We start from the raw sequence: 22,035 nt of genomic DNA on the forward strand, positions 1-22,035 counted from the left end.
GCTCTCTCCTTGTTTCACACATGTGATTTAATATACATCAGCATGATGACTAGAAAAGTGTGTATTTGAATTTCTGAGCACCATAGTACCATCAGATGTAAAAGGGATGTCTAAAATCTCACCGCACTCTACATTGAGAAAGGACACAGTGAAGACAAAATGGAGTGGTTCGTCTTAGAAAAATGTAAACTGTGCCACAGAGATATGACAATAGCCTTGCTCATCTTTGAACAAAGATGGGTACATAGGTTACGTATGGACCACTTGGGGCTCAATTATGATATCCCCTTGGGCAGTCTGAATACCTAATAGATGGCTGAGTATGAGAACATCTGACGTGGAATAAGTTAGGACTAGAGGTCTATATCCGACACCCACAAGCACACTACTGTACTTGCATAGACAAGCAGAGATAGTCCCATAGAAACATCTGCCCTGACCTATGTAATATATGAAGTAGTGCTTCTACAGTGTTTTAAGAGAGTCCTTTCAAATCAATTGTGGTCATCTCCTTTGCTTCAAACACCTTTTTCTATTACTAAAAGGTGGGAACCTCATTGGTACATTTTTATGAGGGAGTGAACCATGCTTAAAGGACACCCAGTGAAAAATGATGCACAGAATAATACAGTTTTCTACAGGTTCCCCAATTTATAATGAAGCATAATAACTATAAACATGAACGCTCGAGAGAATTAAGAAAACCCATGAAAGAACGAGAGGATCAATGAAATCTTCTCGACATTGGGCGCTCAGGTACCGATGCTGTGACTACACCCCCAACATCATCCACAAGTCCAATGGAATGAACGTCTAAAGACTAGTGTAAGGTGTAGTAGTTTTAATTTGTATATAAAAATGTATATTTTTTTAATAAATCAGAAACAACTTAATGACTTGAATGATGAAAAGACGCACCAGAAGAACAGGCGTAATAGTGTTTCCATGTGGAGGTATAGTCACCTCTCACCCATCACAGTATTACACCCTATGGTAATATGCATGTTTTTGTAATTTTTCTAATAGGTTGTTTGCGTAAATCGGTTCCTAAGAAAACCCAGGTAGGACTCTCCTTGGGGGTTGTTTTTGTGATATAGTAGCATTACCAAGTAGGATAACCTGAGCATACTGTTTATTTGTAGGGATCCTATAGCCCTGATCAATGCCCCTAATCTGAAAGGCTTGTTATTGAGGGCAGAAAAATGTTGGTGAGCAGTAGACAGGTTTGAGCCATTGCACTCTTCCTACCCGTCCAGATAAGTGTTTTTAGACATACCAGGAGTCCTTACTAATAAAGGTGATAACCGAGGAACCCTAAGGTATTTGTAGATTACCTGGATCCTGCTTTGTCCAGCAGTTTTATTGAAGAACTCCCTCCTACCTCCAAGTCTTCACGGAGATTGAGTCTGCCCTGTTAGGACCATCTTACTAGGGTGGAGAGAGGATGCTGATGTCGAAGCATGGCACTATTATGTGTGTGAGACATCCTCATCCCTAAAGGATGGCCTTCCCATTTCAATTAGAAGCATGGTTAATATAGCATAAGTTTACTGACGTCTCCAAAAATCTAGGTTTTAGTCTCTTCTATTTATTTAGAAAGTTTTATAGAGCGCGAACAAGATCCTTGCGGATATCAGGGCGCTTTACATAACAGCTGGATGTAAGTAGAACAACACAAAATATGCAGGTAAACAATCATATAAAAGCATAGTTGGTGCACATAAAGTAGGAGGATTAAAGCATGGTGCTGTCTAATATAACAGGAAACAAGAGAACTCAGGTCTGAGGAGATAGAGCTCAAGTAAATTTAGCCATGAGAAACGCTTTGACTTCTTTTTTGAAAGAGGCGGAGGAGGCGTTCCGTCTGGTTGCGGGGGGCAGAGCGTTCCAAATTCTGGGCGCCATCCCCGAGAAGGATCGATTATAAGTTTTCTTTTTGTTGAACCTTTGGGGTTTCAGTAGAAGGTTTTCAGCACTCCTGGAGGACCTTAAACCCCCAGAGATTGTCAGTTTCTGCGCAAGGTAGCTGGGAGAGCTGTGGTGTAAGGCTTTATGGGTCATGCACGCCACTTTTAGGTGGATTCTAGCTTCAAAAGGAAGCCAATTCAGGGATTTTAAGTCCGGGGAAATGTGTGCAGTTCTTTTCGAGCCGGTGATGAGTCTAGCTGCAGCATTGATCGACGCTCTTAAGGGTGCTGTTGCAGCTTTTGGGAGGCCACACAGGGAGACACTTCCGTAGTCAACACAAGGGATAACTAGCGCTTGTACTGCTAACTTGAGGTCCTCGACTGGCAGGAAGGGTTTCAGTTTCCTTAGGGTACTTATCTAGAAGTTAGCACTCTTAGTAGCGTTACTGATGTGTTTTTGCATCATGAGGTTGTTGTCGAGAGTGATCCCCAAGGATTTTGCTGAGTCCACGATAGTTGGTTGTACGTTGAACGCGGTGAGCTGTTTGATCAAGTCATGCATTAAAGGGATCTTGGCCGGTGGTGCTATGAGGAGGAATTCTGTTTTTAATGCGTTCAGTTTGAGATGGTTTTCTGATAACCAAGACTGGGTGATCATGAGTGTGGAGTTGAGCAAATTAATGTCTTCGATGGAATTGATCTTAAGGTATAGTTGTGTGTCGTCCGCCTACATATGAAATTGCACATTGGATGTTTGCAGGATTTCAGTGAGAGGTTCCATGAACAAGTTGAATAGGGATGGTGAAAGTGCGGACCCTTGCGGCACCCCCAGAGATACAGGCGAGGGATTGGAGAGCGCGTTGTTAACCTTGAATTTTTGTGTACGGTTATGCAGGAAGGATGCAAACCATTCTAGCACTGTGCCAGACATACCCATCCTATGCTCCAGTAGATCTAATAGTTTCTGGTGTTTGACAGTATCAAAGGCTGATGAGAGGTCTAGTAGGATGAGTAAGCACGCACCATTCTGGTCAAGGATTTGTAGCGCGTCATCAAGAATGTGTGTCATGGCCGATTCAGTGCTGTGACCCGCTCTGAAGCCTGATTGGTGTTTATTTAGTAGGTTGAAGTGATCTATGTGATTGATCAGTTGTTGGAGAACACATTTTTCCAACAATTTGGCCAAGGTGGGGATATTGGTAATGGGGCGGTAGTTGTTAAGGTCGGTAGGGTCAGCAGTGAGTTTCTTTAGAATAGGTGAGACTTGGCCTACTTTGAGGGAGTCCGGGATACAGCCTTGTTGGAGTGAGCTGTTAATGATTTTGGTCCAGAGTGGAAGAAGCCAAGGGGAGAGGGCTTTGACTGCATTGGCCGGGAGAGGGTCAGTGAAGTGATTGGCCGGTTTCAGGTTGTTGAGAATCTTGCCTAGGGTGTCTTCAGTGTACGTCTCAAAGGAAGACCAGGCTGCCTCGTTTTTAAGGCAGGCCTTGAGGGGGGAATGACCTGTGATGGGTGTAGGTAGGGGGGTGGTTACCGTATGAGGGGCAGTGTGTAGTGCTCTGTCATTAAGGAGATCCTTTATGAAGTTGTCAGTCTTCCGATTGAAGAAGGTGGAGAATTCTTGACAATTAGGATGTGGTCGAGCTAGGTCTCGAGCCCGTTGGGGAGCTTCCTTGGATTGATTTTTGACCAGCTTGAAGAGTTTTTTTGGCCGGTTCTTAGCTTGGTCTAATTGGTGGCTGAAGAAGTCAGCTTTAGTGCGCTTAATTTTTTTGTAGTACGCATTTCTCTTTTTCCTAAGGAGATTGAGGTGGAGAGCTGATGGGACTTCTCTCCAAATGCGTTCAACGGACCTGAGGGCTCGTCTGTCCTGATTAAGTAGAGCATTGAACCAGGGCTTGGAATCTTTAATGGGAGCTCTCTTAAGTTGCTGGGGGGCTGCCTCATTAATTATCGAGGTCATGGCGTTGAGATAGTGATTTGTGAGAACATGGACGTCTGAGGTGTTTACAGGGGGCTGGAGCAGGTTATAACTGGAGGCGGGTAGTGAGTTGGGGTTGATTTTTTTCAAGTCTCTTTTCTAGATCTTAGGTTTTGTGGGTTGCGATGAGTTGAGTTTAAAGGTTTCTTTGATGTGAAAGGCAATAATGTGATGGTCCGACCAGTCGCATGGTTGGATCGAATCCACCTGGATGATGCCAGCTTTGGAGATAATGAGATCGAGGGTTGATCCTTTGTTGTGTGTAGGACTACTACAAGATTGGATGAGGGCTAGATCATCCAGGAAGTTTTTGAAGCTGTTGACCCCTGAGTCATTAATGTCATTCCAATGGAGATTGAAGTCACCTAGGAATATTTGGGAGTTTTGACGCCCGTTGTTAGCGGAGATCAACTCCATGAGGTGTTCGATGAAGAGGAGGTTGTCTCCTGGGGGATGGTAGATGATGTGAAGTGAGCATACCGGTTTGCCCTTGCAGCAGATGTTTAGGCATAAGTATTCGCAGGATGGGAAAAAGGGCGAAATGGCTCTGTTTATGGTGATGCTGCTGCGATGTATACAAGCTATGCCACCCCCTATCTTATCCGATCTATCAAGTCTAATGATGTCGTAGTTAGGTGGTACGAGGATGTCGAGGAGCGGAGTGGAAGAGTCTGTTAACCAGGTTTCAGTAAGAAATAGGATGTCAAGCTCCTGTGAGATGATGAGGTCAGCTATGTCGGCAGCATGTCTAGAGGCTGATCGGCAGTTTAGAAGAGTGCATTTCAGATGGGGTGCAGTGAGGGAAGAAGAGGGGTCTTGAGGGACAAGGATTCTTCTAAGGTTATTAGCACAGACTCCTCTGTTGTTGTGTGTGGCGGGTCTGCCAGGGTTGAGGGGGATAGTCGGGATGGTTGTCTGAGAGGGCGGAAGGGAGATGGGGAGGAAAGGTTCGTAAGAGTGCAGAAGAGAGAGGAGATTGCTCTCCGAAAGCAAATTGGAGGTGCGCAGAGGGCGTGTACGAGCGTTGTGGGAAGGAACTGTTTTCCAACAGGGAGGGGGCATTTTGGAGGCAGGTGGAATGAGGCCCAGGTGCTCGTGTGATTTATAGAACTTAGATGACGTGAAGCGCAACGAATGTCTCGACAGCATCATCTTGAACGAATGTAGCTCCGCTTTAATTTGGTGCAAGGTGATCATAATTTCGTCTAATCTGGGATCTGATGCGGCTGAATGAGAGGTAGGGGGGTATGTTGTGCCTGAGGGAGGCTGAGTGGGGGGATGCAAAGTAGTGGATGCAGCCTGTTGTGCAGGCATGGGGAGAGGATGGCTGGTGGTTTGTTCAGAGAGAAGAGTAGTATCCGAGAGGGGGTGAGGTGAGACAATATTATCATGCAGTCTCTGTGCAGGAGGGAGACAGCGTTGAAGGGAGTAAGTGTCCGGTGAGGCCGGGTCTTGCGATAGGGGGGTGGCGGAAGAGAACGTGTCAGCGGGATAAAGATTGTGAGGGCGAGGAGCGGAGGGCTTCAGAGGAATAGGTTCCTCAACTAAGGGGGGCATATAGGTTGATGCAGTCGTGCTGGGCAGTAGTAGGGTTAGTGGGTCAGGTGCCGTGCCAGGGGGGGTGTGGATGGGAGGGGTGCACGGGGGGAGAGCTATAAGGCAAAGGTGTCAGTGGTGACTGGGGCATGAGTGGGGCAGGGGAGTTGAACGAGACAAGCGTTGAAGGTGAGGTTAAGTGCTGAGTGTGGGAGAGGGGTGTAGGTTGAGTGTGGGGGAGGGGGGGAGGTCGAGTGGGGGAGGGACTGGAGCCAGGCGGAGAAGGGGAGATATTGCAAGTAAGGATGGGGGGGTTAATCCAGTCAGAGATGCCACGGGGGCGGGTAGAGAAGGCAGGTGTGATATAGACACCCGGTTTTTGATGATGGGGAAGATGGTATCTAAGAGATTAAGATTATGATCCGAGGCCTGAATGAGGATGGTGCCATTATTGTAGATGGTGATGGTTGCTGTCGCAGGAAATAGTTGGGAGGGGGAAGTAACGAAGGCTGTACCATGAGCGGATTTCCTAGTAGAGGAGATCGTGAGAGAGGATAGGAATGCTTGTCTCCATAGGGCTCTTCGTTTAGTGTGGAAAATGAAGTCTGTGGTGGTGACTCCAGTATGAGGTGAGAAATAAGGGTCCGCGAAGAGCGTTTCAGGGTGAAGTTTTTATGAATCCCAGATTTGTTTTGCAAGCACCCTACTTTTATGTGATATACTAGTTGTTTGTAGGAGAGACCAATTTCCTCCACCTCTCTATTTTTGATAATAACTCAGAAGGCAAAGCGACTAGGGCATAAAGGAGGGAGGGAAGAGGGGCGAGCATACAATAAAATATTCCATGTCCCTGTGGTAGATTAGGATGAGGGGGCGGATGCAAGAGAGAGAACAGCCTGAAGCGAGGCAAAGGCGGAGCAAGTGTTTTCAAAACACCCAAAACTGTGAGAACACTGCAACATTCCACAAAATCTTCCCAGTTCAATACATTGGTGGAAAATGAACAAATTAACTTTGTAAACACAATTTCCCACACAGGCGAGAATGTTTTTCCCTTCCCTGGTTCCATAGTTAAAGGTGACTGTCCGCAGTAAGCCATTTCTTCAAAATGCTGTCATCAATAATTAAACTAGTTCATTATTTAAAGGTGCCTGTCTGCATTAAGGCATTTCTTCAATATGCTGACTCTAATAAAACTACAGGCTCTGTGCATGAGCCATCCGTGAAGCATGTACCACGACGGTAGGTTGAGCGCACAGGGTTCCGCCCTCACTCGAACTCACCCAATAAGGGAAATGAAACAAATGTGAAATGTACCACAAAACGTCACCTAGTGAGAAAAATTGAACAAAAGTCATATGTAGCACACAATGTGCACTTCGAATGCACCAAGACACGTATTAGAGCCCTGCTGAGAAGAGTTTTATGAGGCCTGTAAGGATACGCTGACGAATGAGATAAACCCTTAAAGTTGACACGAGCAGCTGCGTGAAGCATGGCGGCCGTGAAGCGGGTGCCTCGCTAAGCAGCCCCGAAAATCTTAAATAAATAAAAAGAACATCACGTAAACTGGGTGCATAAATCCGTGAAGCGTGTGCCACGAGGGAAGTGCTCAATTACATTGGAGTGTGATGGTTGTGAATTGGGTACTGCGTTAATTGCTAAGTGCTGCTCTAAATGTAAAAAAATAAGTTCCCAAAACACGAAATCTGATGGCAAAGTGGAAGAGGACAAATCCTGTGGGTGATCCGTGAGAGTCAAACAGGTGGTATAAGCAGGAACTATTATCCAATTAGAACCATCATTTTTTTAAAGGACACAGACAAAAGCTAATCAGAAGAGGGAGGCGGGCTGTAAGCCTATAGACTGAATACAGCATGTTGAGAGACAGCTCATACGCTGCCTAGGCTCGATCTAATAATAATAATAATAATAATATGAAATTTATAATGCGCTCAGCTTACCCGGGGGCATCCCGGCGCAATAACCACATTCTTCTATTTTATTCTTGGTTTAGGTCATTGTTGCATGCTTTTTTGGAAGTACTTTAGTAATCAAAACCACTTCAGTAATCTCGAATTGTTAAAACACAAGTGTGTCCCTAGGTGAACCAGCAATATTTGGGTATCAGCTACCCGTCTAGAGGTTGCATCTGTAGCTCACTGCGCCGCTCGTCATATCTAGGCTAGCACTGCTCCTGAACACAGATTCCGTAATACACTGATGGGTTAAATCCACGTCACATTCCCTCCGCAAGAGGCATAGCGACCAGAGCGCTGAATAAGCTTCCCTCAAACTTTCTGAAGCCACTGTAACATAAGGCTACTAAGAACACAGATCAAAGGAGCCGTTAACAGTTTCTGGCAAATTGTAGGTTATACAGCAATAGTGTCATGTGCTGGTTGACGACAGAAAGCAAGTTAATTAAAAATCAACACCTGCCACAACCCCCTTGGCGCCTTCCTTGTACAATCTCTCACTGTTGCAGTAAAAACCAGCAGAGAGTGAGTGTAGCAGCGGGCAGTACGATGGTTGCCATTCTCTCATGTCAGCATTACACCTCTCTGTGGAAGTTCCGAGTCAGGCTTTGTGGTTTGAACGTAGAGTGCCTTCCTTCTCTGAAGACACCAACCGGATGGTGGTCCTGCGTCTTCAGGTTTTCTCTGCACATGTGAAACCGACGTCGGTAAGTACTTTTCAGTGGTGGCTGGTGACATTTGAAAGTGGCGAGCGTAAAAGTTGGGGATGAGCAGCAAGCAAAGCGAGCGAGCCCTACCGACGTAGAATATTCTGAGCGATTCTCGCCACCTGAGAAAATGTTGCAAATGCTGCTTTTTAAAGCAAAATTTGACAAAGAATTAAGGGGCATATTATCAACGGCCAGCGATAATTATCGCTGGCGGTGCTTAGCGATAAATTTCTTATCGCAGGATATCTCTGGAATTTATCACCCTGGTAGCGTGTTATTAACAACGCGTTTCTCCAGGGCGATAAAAATTCCAGAGATGGCGAGGTTATCGACGTTTTGCAGGGAACATCGCTGGTTTTCCAGCTATGTTCCCTGCAAAACGGCGATAACCTTGCTGATACGACCCTGTGGTCGTATCAGCATAATCCACCCCCTATGTCAAACATAGGTAAGTCAGGATTTTAGCAGATGTTAGATTTTGGCGAAAACAGCCGTTTTCGCCAAAATCTAACGTCTGCTAAAATCCTGTGGACTGCCTTGTAAATATTGCGATGTGAACATCAGCGATATTTGCAAGGTAGTCCATCCGGGGTACGCCCAGTGACTCCCACTTTGCATCTCATTAGAGATGCAAAGGAAGGTGCTGGGAAAAAGGGTGCTAACATGCGATTATGCATGTTTGCACTCTCTTGTAAATAGGGCGATAGTTTTATCTCCGCTTTTTTGTCTTTTTAAGACAAAAAAGCGGAGGTAAAGCCCTTGTAAATATGCCCCTTAGAGAGAAAGCAAGACGTTCTATAAAGCATGTGTGAATGTGTACTCTTGTTATTCAACAGGTGTTTGCTAATATTTCAGCTGTGATTTTGTTTTCCTCATGGCATATTGTCAAGTTTACTATGAGCACAACTCTCTGCCAATAGAAACATCTCAGAATAGCTAAATGCTTTGATTTTACACACTAAATATTGTCGCTACTTAAGGTGGAAGGCATTTCAATCCTCCTCGCTGGTGCAATGCAGTCTTTCTTGGGGCCAGTCTCATCTTTGTCAATTTAAGTCTTTCGTCTGCATTGCCCTCGGACTTTTTCTCTCGCCACCATACGATTCAATGTCACTTGATCATTATTTAGAAGAATGATATGAATACATGGAGATGTCTGTTGGAGGGGATAACCAAGCATCTCAGTAAGGGAGTAGGGCAAAGACAGTCTGTGACCGCTTGAGATCTGACCTCGACACTTAGGGTTCATCACACCACCTCCGGTACCTAGGAGCTCTCAGGCTCTGACCCCATGACCCAGGATTCACCCAGCTATCCCCATGGGGTAAACCCAGGACTGGATGAGCAAGACACACACAAAGAAAACATAACATTTCATAACGTTGTGTAGTCACTGGTGTCTACTCTGTATTGTCAGTAGTACACCCTCTTAATTAAAGGCTTTCTTAGTGAGCATGTGGCATCTCCCCTAATATACATATACATATAAACATATTTACCTAAAGCTCTGTACAAAAACTCTGAACATATGAAATTGTGGAAATGAGTATGCAGGACTCTCATGACTCTTAAAGATGTGCATGTTGCGAGCCAGTGGGTAAGACAGCTTTCCTGCTGCCCTGCACCGTCCAGAGAATGTTACTTCGCCCCTCCCCTATCAAGTCGGTAACGGATGGTTTGAGGTTTTTGCGAAAGAGGTCAGCCCGAACCAGTGGGCTCCCGCTCTCTGATCATAGCAACCCTTTAGGCCAAAAGTATCGCGTTTTAACGCAGTGGCCATAAAAGTAAACACTTTATTTGAATCCTAAAAATGGATCTAGACACGGTTGTGTACTTTGCTGGCTGTGTACTTATCTTTTTTTGCTTTCGATCAATGCGCGGAGAAAGACGCATCAGACGATGAAGCTGCCCCCTGGGCCCATGCCCCTTCCTGTGCGGTAACCTCTTCCAGTTGAAGGATGAGCACATTGTGAAAAAGCCTCCCAGATATTTCATCCTTTGCTTCCCTTCCGTGACCAGCCGCTGCTGTGTTACAGTGAAATGGGAGGGAATATTGCCCCTGAATGGGCAGTTGGGGTAATCATTAGTGGAACAGGAAACCTATAGTTTATAGCTGTCTCAAAATTACGGTTAACAAACAAATTCATGGAGATGTATATTGTATTTGTTTAAGATTACAATGGATGTAAAAAGGTTAAGAGCAATTATGAACTTACTGATATAAAATGCACCAATGCATGTCACCTCCACGATGGTCACAAACATGTTGGTACATTTAGAAGTTATCAGCATGAACGATAGCCAACCCATCTACATATGCCACCGCTGGCAGCATGACGCCAAATGAAGTGTGTTTGAGCCTCTGGGAAAGCAGCCAGTAATTAGGGTCAGAGTGCGATCATGATGCACAAGACAGTGTTTCGTGCATAAGAAAGAGTGCGATGCGAGGACTTTGCACAGTGGATTATAGCTTACAAAGCCAGTCCAGTCCAGTGGTCAGTGGTGTAACTCAGGCCCGGGGGCTGCACAGGAGCGCTGAGACCTACACCAGAGCTACAGGCCCGAATCTCCGGCTGCAGATTTCATACCTGCCAACGTGAAGAACAATCTCGCAGCGTGAGGAGGGGGCGGGGCCTTGAAGGGGGCAGGGCCTCATACCGAGAAGTACCTATGAGGCACTGTTGAACCCCATACCGCCCCCAAGCCCCCGCCTCTCAAAACAAAAAAGTTGCTGAAGCTGGTGCCGATGCCCTGGGGTGTTTTCACACCCCTTACTGGAAGTCGGCAGTTCAAAGCCTTGGAAAACGAGCTGGAAAACCGCTATTTACAGTGGCTTTCAGCTCATTTTCTCCTTGCTGCAGTGTGATATCGGCTGCTCACTGGGATACCGTGTGATGAGAGCCGATATCGTGTGCCACACGGTGGGACCGTGTGAGTTGGCAGGTAGAGATTTATTGCTGCCGCTCCCCTTCTTTACTGCAAATGCAATCAAGCAGCAACGGTACAACACAGAAACACCATCACCAGGCCGCTGATGACTCACTTAAAAGCAATAAGTGCTTCGTACATACATTACACAAGGAGCAAGGGGAGTGCTACAGGATCGCCAAAAGGCATTTACATAGAAGATGGCATTGCACACTGTCACACCAAAGCCCCAGAAACTAGTTAGAGTCCGAAACCAGTGAAGCATACTCACTCATGCCTCGAATATGGACATGCAACCACGACATATGGCAAGACTGTTAATCTTCTCTCCTCTCATGCACAATTCTGTCACTGGCGCTGTGCATGAAGGGAAAAAGCAGCACCATTGATTCACTATTACAGAAACATAACCAATGATTGTGTGACTTTAAAATAAAGTCACACAGCCATTGGTCTTGTCTTTAATTATCACTCCCTTGAAAGCACAGATCCACAGGGAGAAGCTCAAGTGCCCAAACCAATCCAGGCTTTGCTCTCATGCATTTTATTCTTAAGACTGCATGAGAGCAAAGCAAAGATTGGTTGGGTCAGATGAACCTAGCACTCTACAGGAGACCCAGGGGACAGAGCTGAGTTCCCCCTGACTCCCTAATAGAGCAGTGCTATGAGTCCTGAAGTACGTATGTCGAGTTGGCCGCAATCAGAGACCTGTCCAGACCAACATGCACACTGAACTTCAGCTGATTCCAGTCATTTCAATCACCCGGTTTAGCCTTCCCTCTCTGCCTTGTTACAACGCCCCCACAGCTCACATAATTATCCTTCAGTCCGAGCGCGAGCAGAACTTTAATCCTCTTCGTCACTGAATGCGCCTCCATCTCACTGAAAGAAAATGTCTTCTATTTCAGGATGAACTCTTTCATCAAATACAAGGCACCTCATTGGGCAGCACTTTCACTCCCAGCTTAGCCTACCTGTACATGGCTGACTTTGAGAGGGAATTTATCTCTGCAGACACAAATCCTTATAATACCAATATCAATCTATGGCAACGCTACATAGACGATATCATCATCTTCTTGCGTGGTGACACTAACTCCTGCAAGGGTTTTTTCACTTGGATTAATTTACTCAACTCATACTTGAGATTCACCAAGACCATCTCTGACAGAGAACTACCTTTCTTGGACCTCCTGATCAACCGTTTCACATAACTACGATTATTTAGAAGTGTGGGTGCTGGATGTTATAATCAGCTCCTAGTCCCTTGATTTACTATAGACGATGGCTCAGTAAGTGCTGTAGTCTATTAGTGGCATTTAACTTCCAGGCTATGGCGGTACTTGCTACACCATATACCAGGGGCTTATAGACAAGTTAAAAGTGTCAATTAGGAATAAGCCAATTTAACCATGGTTAAAGGGGGAACACAGGCTACTTACTACTGATTAGCCGAGGTAGAGTTCTAAACCAACAAGTGTAGGAGGAGACTCCTCTGAATAATTAGGATGCTGAATTAGACCATGGTCAAACATGGGACACCCACAGTTATCCAAAATCATCACATGCACTTTCAATTTATCAATAGAATTCTAAGAAGAGACACTCAACTTTTGTCCCTTGGGCAGATCACAACACAAAATGACATTAACATTGTAATAAGTCAGTGTCATCATTGTCAGATAAAACAAGAAGTGTCTGCAGGATCCATATTACCTTTCAATGCCTTGGGTTCATCCTTGAGACTAGGAGGTCGCAATAAAGACCTCCAGTCATCATCATGTCTTGCTCTTCCTTTAACCGCCCAAGCTTTGTAAGGAACTCTTTGAAGACACCAACCCAAGAAATAGCTCAGCAGATTACAGTAAATCTAGTCTTCTTCAAGCAACAGGTAGAGTCAGATTCTCAGAAATAGCTTTGGCTACAGAATGTCCTAAGTCAGTAGCCACCGAATGAACACAACACTGCTTTCTGAATGGACTGCAACACCGAGGTGTCTAAAAATTAATGTAGATTTCTCTTAACAATTCTCATCTATTTCAGCATTCTGCTTCCTGTCATTATCTGAGTCCTTCCTTAGCCATTATGAAAAACACAGCAATCGGAATAGCCTCTAAAGCCTAACATGCGTTTAATGCAAAACAGCCAATATGCAAGGAAAACTCATGCAAATCAATTGCCATTTCAACAGACCAGAGCTTTCATAATTAATCAACTGAAACTCATACATTACTGTGTCATATTATTAATACAATTTTTCTCAGTACACATGGTTGGAAGCTGGAACATGTGACTGAGAATGAAACTAACTGATATTGATATATAATGAGTAGAATCCACAATGTTCTCATGATAAAAAATATGAGAAGACCTTAACAAACTGAGAGAGAAGGCACAGTCAGGAGCTGAATCCATTATTTTCAAAAATAGTTGTTTCATTGTGCCAATCCTCAGAACAATGCTATGCTTACTACACAGTACACAAAATCTACAAATGTACAACATGGAATAAAATGGCTGTGGTGCAATAGAAATATGTGTAACTGAGCGTGCATGCAGAGATGTTAGTGATCTTTAAGTTAGTATGAAAACAACGAAACAATTAAATAATAAAATGTAACAGTACATGTTGAACCCACATGAGCATTGACACTTTCATAATACACACAATGGTACCAACTAAAGCACAGATATAAGTAAAGCTAAATCATATATATTTCCAACAGGTTAAATCATAATACAAGGGAGCCTGGCAACCCTACATTAAAAACCAGTCTATAATTTCCTTATTATAGTTGACTTGTGACATCTCTAGTCACCTGGAGAAAAAAAAGTAGCTGCTCAACTGTAAAAACATATACAGCTGAGTTCTGACATTGATATATTCCATATAGGTACCATAATATAGGCCTTGGTAAACTCATTACCCTTCACCTATATTCTCTCCCTACATTACACTTGTCACGGTTTACAGGGACTGACCTTTTACCTAGATATTACACTGCATTCAAACACGGGTTTTCCTTAGTTCAAAATATCATATATTATGCATGAGGATTCTTGGAAGCACAGCAGAACTACCATCTCTTGTATAAAATCTATGTATAAAGTTCATGCCCGACATCATCCTTAGGCCGACACAGTAATACAGCAAAGTAGGACCCCTGGGGAGACCTATGGGTATATATACATCACATCTTGCTAAGGTAGACAGAGGAGTCCGAGTCTTCCCGGCCGACACCCTGACCAGAGACGCTAAGGTTCCTGCATGCAGATACTCCAGCTCGCAGTGGTCTAACATCCCTCGTGGGGTGTCCAAATTGAGACCAGGACGGGGACCCATAATCTCACATTTCAGGTAATGGGGTTGACTAAATCCTAGAGGAATTCTTGGCTTAACACCTACACCCATGCTAGGTACACTTAGGTGAATCTAGTTAGGGAGGCATCGTAGGAGTACGCATCTTTTATCATGTGTTTTATATACTTGAATGTATTCATGATTTTAGTAAGATGGTAGAACTATACCATCCTTTTATCTTTATACTACTGTTAATCATTTATATCTTATACTGTCTAACAGTTGTTGCAGCACATCTATTTTACACCAGAATGACATCTGGTCAATAAATGATTATTGAAAACGCCCAGCCTGTTAATTCAGTGTAGCTCTCTGAGACACACTAAGTAAAGCACGAGTGACTGAGCGAAAGGTAGTATACTGTTTCCACGGTCCTGAGGGATCAGGGTTGTCATGTTCGATGGTTGCCAAGAACTATTCTCTCCTTGATAAGAGGAGATTCTAGTAGCATTGTGAGCTAGTTGGTATAAAAAGGGCCAACATACCAGGTGGGGGTGATCAGAGTTCGTCTGACACCAATCCTACAGTGTATGTTGTCTAAACGTGCAGATCCTGTATAATTTCTATAGGAACTACACAACAACATCACAGTGCCTGCTGCCAGCAGCCAAGAGAAAGGCAGCCCACAGAGCACACAAAAAACTGTAGTTTATAAAATTTCCAGATGAACAATCATGAGCAGAAATTAGATATTTATTTTTTGAGTACTATAGGCCAGAGGTTTGTAATTATTTGACTTCCTTGGAACCCCAGTAAATCACTACTGGAATCCAGAGAACCACACCTAAGCAATTTGTATCATTTGACCCTCAACCCATTACACAAAAACACATTTATATTAAACAGAAAAATAAATTATGGAAATTATTTAATTCATAAACAAAGGTACACGGAAATCAAAATTTTTATCTTAATTGGAAAGATGGAGCGTTTCAAAATGTAGTTTTATTTCTAAAATAGAAAGAGATATGCTGGACTCTAGTATATGACTTTGTATTTTTTGCGCCTAAATGCAAGTTGTCTTTGTTGGCACATAACATTGCTGCTTCGATTGAGGGCACCAAAAGTCCATACCAGATTCCATTTGCTGTACTAGTGCTGATCCCAAAAATCAAAATAATGATACCAAATTAATTTGTAGCTTTCAATTTACAATTTCTTCACATACATAGAACTTTTTAAAACTTTCAGTTTTATTGCATTTTATAAACAGCCACAGACACACTGAATATGGATTGTGGACCGCCCCTGGGGTCCGCGGACCATAGGTTAAGAACCACTGCTTTAGGTTATTATATTAAGGTTAGAATCTCTGCATGTTTCTACCCATTCTGAGCTACAGCACTTTTGAAATTAGACTCTTATTACACTCATTCTAACATCTTATTGCAAAATGAATCTAACTGCGTGTTGGTGTGAGATTACACTTTGATCCTTTGTGTTTGCAATCATCGTATCTCATTTGTATGAAACAGAATGGTGTCAGATATGAACAGGTGTGGGAAGGTGGATGATTGGACCATATATTATTAGTAGTAAAGTCAACCCTGTAGTACATTTATAGGAGATTGCAAGTCACCTCACAGTTTGATGACTTTATATCTTATATATACCTTCGGCCTCGTTCCTCTACATAGTCACAGAACTCCTCTGTGACTTGCAATAGCCTTATAATGTATGGCAGGGGGTACTTTATCTTTTGAAGGTTAGGAGCTTTTCTCATGTCTTTTTGTGAAAAGGTTTCTGAGTGCTGAATGAATACTCTTATGGTAGATATTGAGGCGGGTTTTGAAATGAGCTTTATTCATTTTAATTGTATGCATTCCGTCTGTTTACATTGTTTTTGAGCTCTTATTTCTTCAGACTTCCACTTACATACATGAATACTCTTTCCTTTTAGCTTTAGTGATCTTAAACAGAGCAAAGATGTCAAGAACTTCCCCTATAGGTACCTGATAAATGTTTGCTTCTGTGGGAGAGGATGTAGCCTAACTGTTAGGCCGGTGGACTTCAAATCTGGGGAACTGGGTTCGGGTTTCGGCAACAACGCTCAACATCCTTTGATTCTGCGCAAATCACTTAATCTCCCCGTGCCTAACAAAAAAATGAATGTGTCCTCGTGTAACGCAACTGGTGCTCATGTAAAGCGCTCTGGTACCTGATTTCGGGTCAAGTTTGCGCTATATAAAACTTCGAGAAAAAAAAAGAAAAAATACTGTGTCAATATCAAGAGAGTGGTCTATAGTTGGTAACACCAGAGTCTCTGTGAATTGTCCCGGTTTACTAGTTTCAGTGACCGAAATTTAGTTAAAGCTCTGTGGTGGGGGCAAAGAGATTGTGATTTATCTGTATGGAAAAGCTAACTAGATAATTATCAGTCCATGGTAGTGGAGCTGAGATATCAACCTGGATGGTCTTTACAGTTGTAAATATTAAGTCCTGCGTATGACCCGCAGTATGTGTGGATACGGTAAAACGCTGAAGAAGTTCTGCTACTTCAAAATCTTCCTTAAGTCTAATGTCAATGGGGTCTTCTATATCTTTAAAATGGAAAACAAAATACCCTAACATAGAAAAAGGTTCAGACTTAATAAAGAGAGGAACAAGATCCATTAGCTTGGCAATTAAATCTTTCCTTTGTCCTAGAGTTTTGTAAATTATGGCACCCCTCAGGAAACAAGAGGGTGTCAGATCAATTTTAACATTTTAATCTCAAATTGAACTGTGAGGTCTGAGTCTCTAATAGTACATTAGAAGTTTTGTTTAGAAATGATAGCAACACCACCCCCAGTATTTCGCTCACAGCCTAATTTAATAATACCATTGTTTTGAGTAATGACTAATGTCATATCAGGGTTTGATGGAGTGTTGAACCATGTTTATGTCAAAAGGCAAACATCCAAATTGGTGGTGTGGATAATATCCCACACTTCAAGTAGTATGTTTAGGGAGCAGGCCCAGACTGGCAGTAATAGGCACCGGGTGTTTCTCTGGAAGGCTGTAAGGGTTTGGGACTGGTTTTGTTACTGGGGGCTACTCACTTAACGTTTCCAGCCTCCTGTGGCTAGTCGCCAGCGCTTTACGTCATGTGCACTGTACTACTGCTGTTTATAACAAATTAAAAATTTAATACAACCTCTAGTGGTTTTTTTTGTTCACAAGGACATCAAGCTGTAGTAGGGCATGCAAGTGTTACTAATGATGATGGCCCTGGTGTAATTATATTGGCCTGCCCCACGCTGGCTGCCCTCTCACCTTAAAAGGCCCTCCCTTGTCACCGTGTATGATCACATGGCCTCTCCTCCTTGTGCAGACAGTCAGGCCCAGCAGCCAAGGAAGCAGGGGCGTAACACAGGCCCCCACAGCCCTGCAGTGCAGGGGGCCCCAAACTCCAGGGGGCCCCCTCAGCACAGCACTTGGGCCAGGGAGCTCCTGATAGATGCAGAGGGGGCCCCTCCACATACCTTGCAGGGGTACCCCCTCAATTTTCGTTACGCCACTGCAAGGAAGCCTGGGCCGAGTCCAGCAATTTCACAATTAGCACCCAGCACCCAGGACTATCAGCAAGAGCCCTGAGCAGCAGCTATCTGTGGTAAGTACTGAGTGGGTGCGTGTGACACACGCCACCAAACGTTAGCTCCAGTGCTTAATTTGTGCCGGTGCTTTCCGGGTCTACACGCAATGCAGCACTTCATTGATTTTGAGAGCGCTGCCCTGCACAGAGAGTTACTGTTAAGGTTGCTTTTGGCATTTAACTTGAAGTAACGTAACAGTAACACTGACTGACTACACAAACTGCCAGGAAGGGTCCGACTTGGAAAGCAGCCCTGCTATCGTCATCATCATCATGAGTCATCATGACTCGGGAAAACTTAAAGACAGTGTAATGAGCTCCTTGAGTTGAACGTGAAAGTGAAACAAACAGAATGGACTCCGGATCGTCGCGCGCTGCTGGGTGCGCGCGCGTGTGTGTGTGTGTGTTTGTGTATGTGTGTGTTGGGGGGGGGTTACTGTGAAGTAGTGCCAGGAAGAGGGTACTGTTTGACATCACTGGCAGTACTGCCTCGCCTGGGACGGTGTGCTAGCTAGAGCAGTGTTCTTCTGGCGTACCGCGGCAAAATTTAAAAAACGTCTGGGAAGGGTCCGGGAAGGCGCCTGGACACAGCACAACTGGGTAGGGTAGTACAACTTACAAGCAGGGTGAAAATATTTGATTCCACCGTGTGTCACTGTCACAACAGTTATTATTATTATTTATTGGTGTTGTAATTGCGTTGGTAATTTCCAATGATAAAAACTGGGATATCTCTGCTACGCACACACTCACAGTTTTATGAGATAATAAAAGAATCACTTACATCCGAGCGAGGCTGAGTCACTGAATGAGTCAGTGTCCTGCAGCGCTATACAGAGCACTGCTGGGTTTAACTGCACGTTTTAGGATTTTACTTTGCTCTGAATTCATAACTCAGGTAATTGAGCGGGACATGCCAGAGAATTCATGCGTGCCCAAGGGTGAGCCAAACCCGCAGAGCAAAAATCAGCGAAGAAATCCGGATCCGGATGTGTAGGTAGCGCCTGGTGCTAGATTGCACTTTTGTGTTCAACTTTCTTCAGCAGTTTCCCTGCTTGGCTTCTATCCAATGCAGGTGAACGTTTCAAACGTGAAGGTTTTACTCCCGTGTCTGCCCTGCGGCCACACACTTCAAGCTTTCTTGTTTATGCTCCGTCAGGGAGGGGCCCGGCTCGGCTCGGGCTCGAGGCCGGTGACACTGCCAGTGTTCCCACCCGGCGGGTGGAATTGGGCTGGATTTTAGTTGTAGATTTGTGCAGGGGTGGAGCTATGTGTGGCAGGAGGCAACGTGCGCAGATTTCAGATTGCGCATTTGCCAAGCCCCAGCATACCCGCACCCACACGGCCGCCCGCACCCCACCGAGTCATCGTGGTATGGGTAACGGGCCCCGGCCAGGGCCTTTCATCTCGGTCACTCACTGAGTGTGTGCCAGCCAGCGCAACCCGACGACGACGTCACGTTGGTGGACTGGCAGTGGCAGCAGAGCAGTAACTCAACTGATTGCCACAGTAGTACTGAGTACCGGCCCCGTTGCATCACCTGCCTGCGTCTCCTGAGCCAGTCCCGACGCCACATCCTTGCTTTTTCTGTTATCAAATAGCATGGAAGCAGATCCAGGATTGCCTGGAGCAGGAAACCCCAGCACTCCTTAGGAGACTGAGGGGTTGCTGCTGCAACTCTCCAGCTCACTAACAATGCACATAGGAGAAGCCTCAAGCGCGCATGTCAGGTTGGACGGAGAAAGGCACACGTCCAACCCCACATGCACACTTTACTTTATACCAAGTGTGCTTTGAAGCCCCACCCATGTATGCCCGCCCTGCTCTTTCACTCATGTTGATTGACAGTGACACCTGCCTTGGAATGAAAATAACACGGCAGGCGCCCAGCCGGAAAAAAAGCAACTGAAACTAAATCAATCTGGAGTGATTGATTTTGTACTTCAGCCAAGGGGGCAACAAATTCAGGGGGGCAACGCTCCAGCGCCCTAATAGGGCGGCTGCCCCTGATTTGGGTATGTTACATAATGGTTCTGGCTTCCTTAATCACATAATTACATTTTTTTTAAACTGTGCTGCTTCTAAATTCTGAGCACCTTGCAATACCAGCAACACTCTGCTCAGCTCAAATGTTCATTTTTCTAGCAAAGCTTTTAAGCAAGTTTTAACACAGTGCCATCCACACTGAGCTAGAAAGGGACAAAGGGCCAGATGTATCAACGCTTTTTGCGATCGCAAACGGCCGTTTGCAATCGCAAAAATGCATTTTGCAATGTATCAAACATTTGTAATTCGCAATATGGGTAATGGCAATTATTTGTGATTACCTGAATTGCGAATGCAGTTAGGGAATCGCAGTTTACAATTCCCTAAATGCAATTCTGATAGCTACCACAATTTGCGAATTAGCATTAAGGAATCGTAAATTAACACCAACTTCTAGTTGGTTGTAATTTGCAAATTCCTAGAAAAATGCACTTTCTTGCATTTTTCTAAGTGTCATGTGGCGCACATATGCCCTTAGGGCATGTATGTGTGCCACATGTGCACACATGCATATTTCAGGGGTGCATCAGGGTGGCCTTTTGGCCCCCTTGCACCCAGGAAATTGCATTTGCAATTTGCAAGTACCTATTTGGTACTTGCAAATTGTGAATATCTTCCCATTCATTCCTATGTGCCTCTAGGCCCATAGGAATGAATGGGAAGGCATTCCTTAATAGCGATTCGCAATTTGTGATTCGCTATTGAGGAATATGTAGGAATCACAACATTTTTGCAAAAACCTACATACATTGCATTTAGCGAGTCTATAATAGAGAATCAGTAAAATTCACTAATATAGATTCGCAAAATGTAATCTTGATACATCTGGCCCAAAGTCTTTTCCCATTTCCACACAAAGTCTTTAAGCATAGGATTAGCACAATGCCATTCACGCCAAGCTGTAAATGCTAATCCTTGCTTAAAAATTGTGTCGCTGGTGTTGTAGGGTGGTCTATACAGGTGCTGCTCTCCACCTAAACTTGGGAACTACCCAGAGTTCTCAAGTTCTTTTTTTGCATAATTTATTTGGCAATCTAAGCCTGAATGGGTATTGTTTCAATAAATATATGATTCCACTGGCCGCCATTGTCCTGAAGTCCAAACTTGAGGTCTTGTCATATGCAGATGACATTTAGCTAATGTTATCAATTGCTGAAACTTTGAATTTTACCCGAGCCAAATTCTGAGATTGCCTTGTTTGGTACAAGCAATATCATCTCGCCGTATGAATGATGGGCTTCTAAGGTTCGCATGGACCCCATTTCAAACAAGCATTGGCAATGACAATAGGTCTTGCATTTGCGAGAGAGCTATTGGCATTGTAAATGACAATGTCTTTTACCCATGTGTTTTGGTTTGGAGTGGAATGGATGTATGTGGTGTGGAGTGAATTGTTAGTTGTTAAATTGTGTGGTCTATAGCATTTCCGTGAATGGACACTTCCTAAATCTTCTACAAAGTGCCTCCAATCACTAAGGCCCAGTGATATAATCAAAGGCTGTAGGAGCACTGGTGATGCAACCAAACTAGTTCATGGTAAAAAAATATATATTTTTGAGAAACCAGATCCTGATACGTGTACATTCACACAAATAAAAGTACATCCTTATAGAGGCAACTGCATGTGTTCCTTAACCAATTAGGAAACTACTAAGGTGTTTCAAAGGTCTCAACCGCTGGCACTCACTTGGGCAGCAGCGGCGTCACTATGGGCGTGCGGGGGTGCGGACCGCACCGGGTGACACCCTCACATGGGGTGACACCAACAGGGCCGGTGTGCGCAGAGCAACCAAACCTTTTAGGAGGAGGAGGTGCCTCTGCGCAGTGCGCACTGTCTCCTCTCCTTTCTTTTATTTGCTTCCTTGTGAAATGGATCCAAAAAAGAAAATCACTTTTGCTGGAAATCAATGTCCTATATTTCTGACATTTAATACCAAAATGCAGCATCGGGAATAACATTTTAAAATATGAAAATTAAATAACTAAATAAAGTAAGACAGAGTGGTAGCAAAC

General features: G+C 44.2%; 1 protein-coding gene across 3 annotated transcripts in view; it reads left to right on the top strand.

Annotated features, from left to right (window-relative positions):
- LOC146868496 (ectonucleoside triphosphate diphosphohydrolase 8-like) overlaps nucleotides 1-22,035 on the top strand; it is a 539,122-nt gene that overhangs the window by 150,125 nt on the left and 366,962 nt on the right. Inside the window, exon 1 of one of the 3 annotated variants that reach the window (XM_085610646.1) lies at nucleotides 8,027-8,110. The exons of the other annotated variants lie outside the window; for them this stretch is intronic. The gene's annotated coding sequence lies outside the window, so the exon portion shown is untranslated. Of the gene's footprint in view, nucleotides 1-8,026; nucleotides 8,111-22,035 lie in introns of those variants that run through there. 3 annotated transcript variants of the gene reach the window in all.

This window comes from Triturus cristatus, chromosome 1_2 (assembly GCF_964204655.1).
Source record: "Triturus cristatus chromosome 1_2, aTriCri1.1, whole genome shotgun sequence".
In the NCBI taxonomy this organism is placed as follows: domain Eukaryota; kingdom Metazoa; phylum Chordata; class Amphibia; order Caudata; family Salamandridae; genus Triturus; species Triturus cristatus.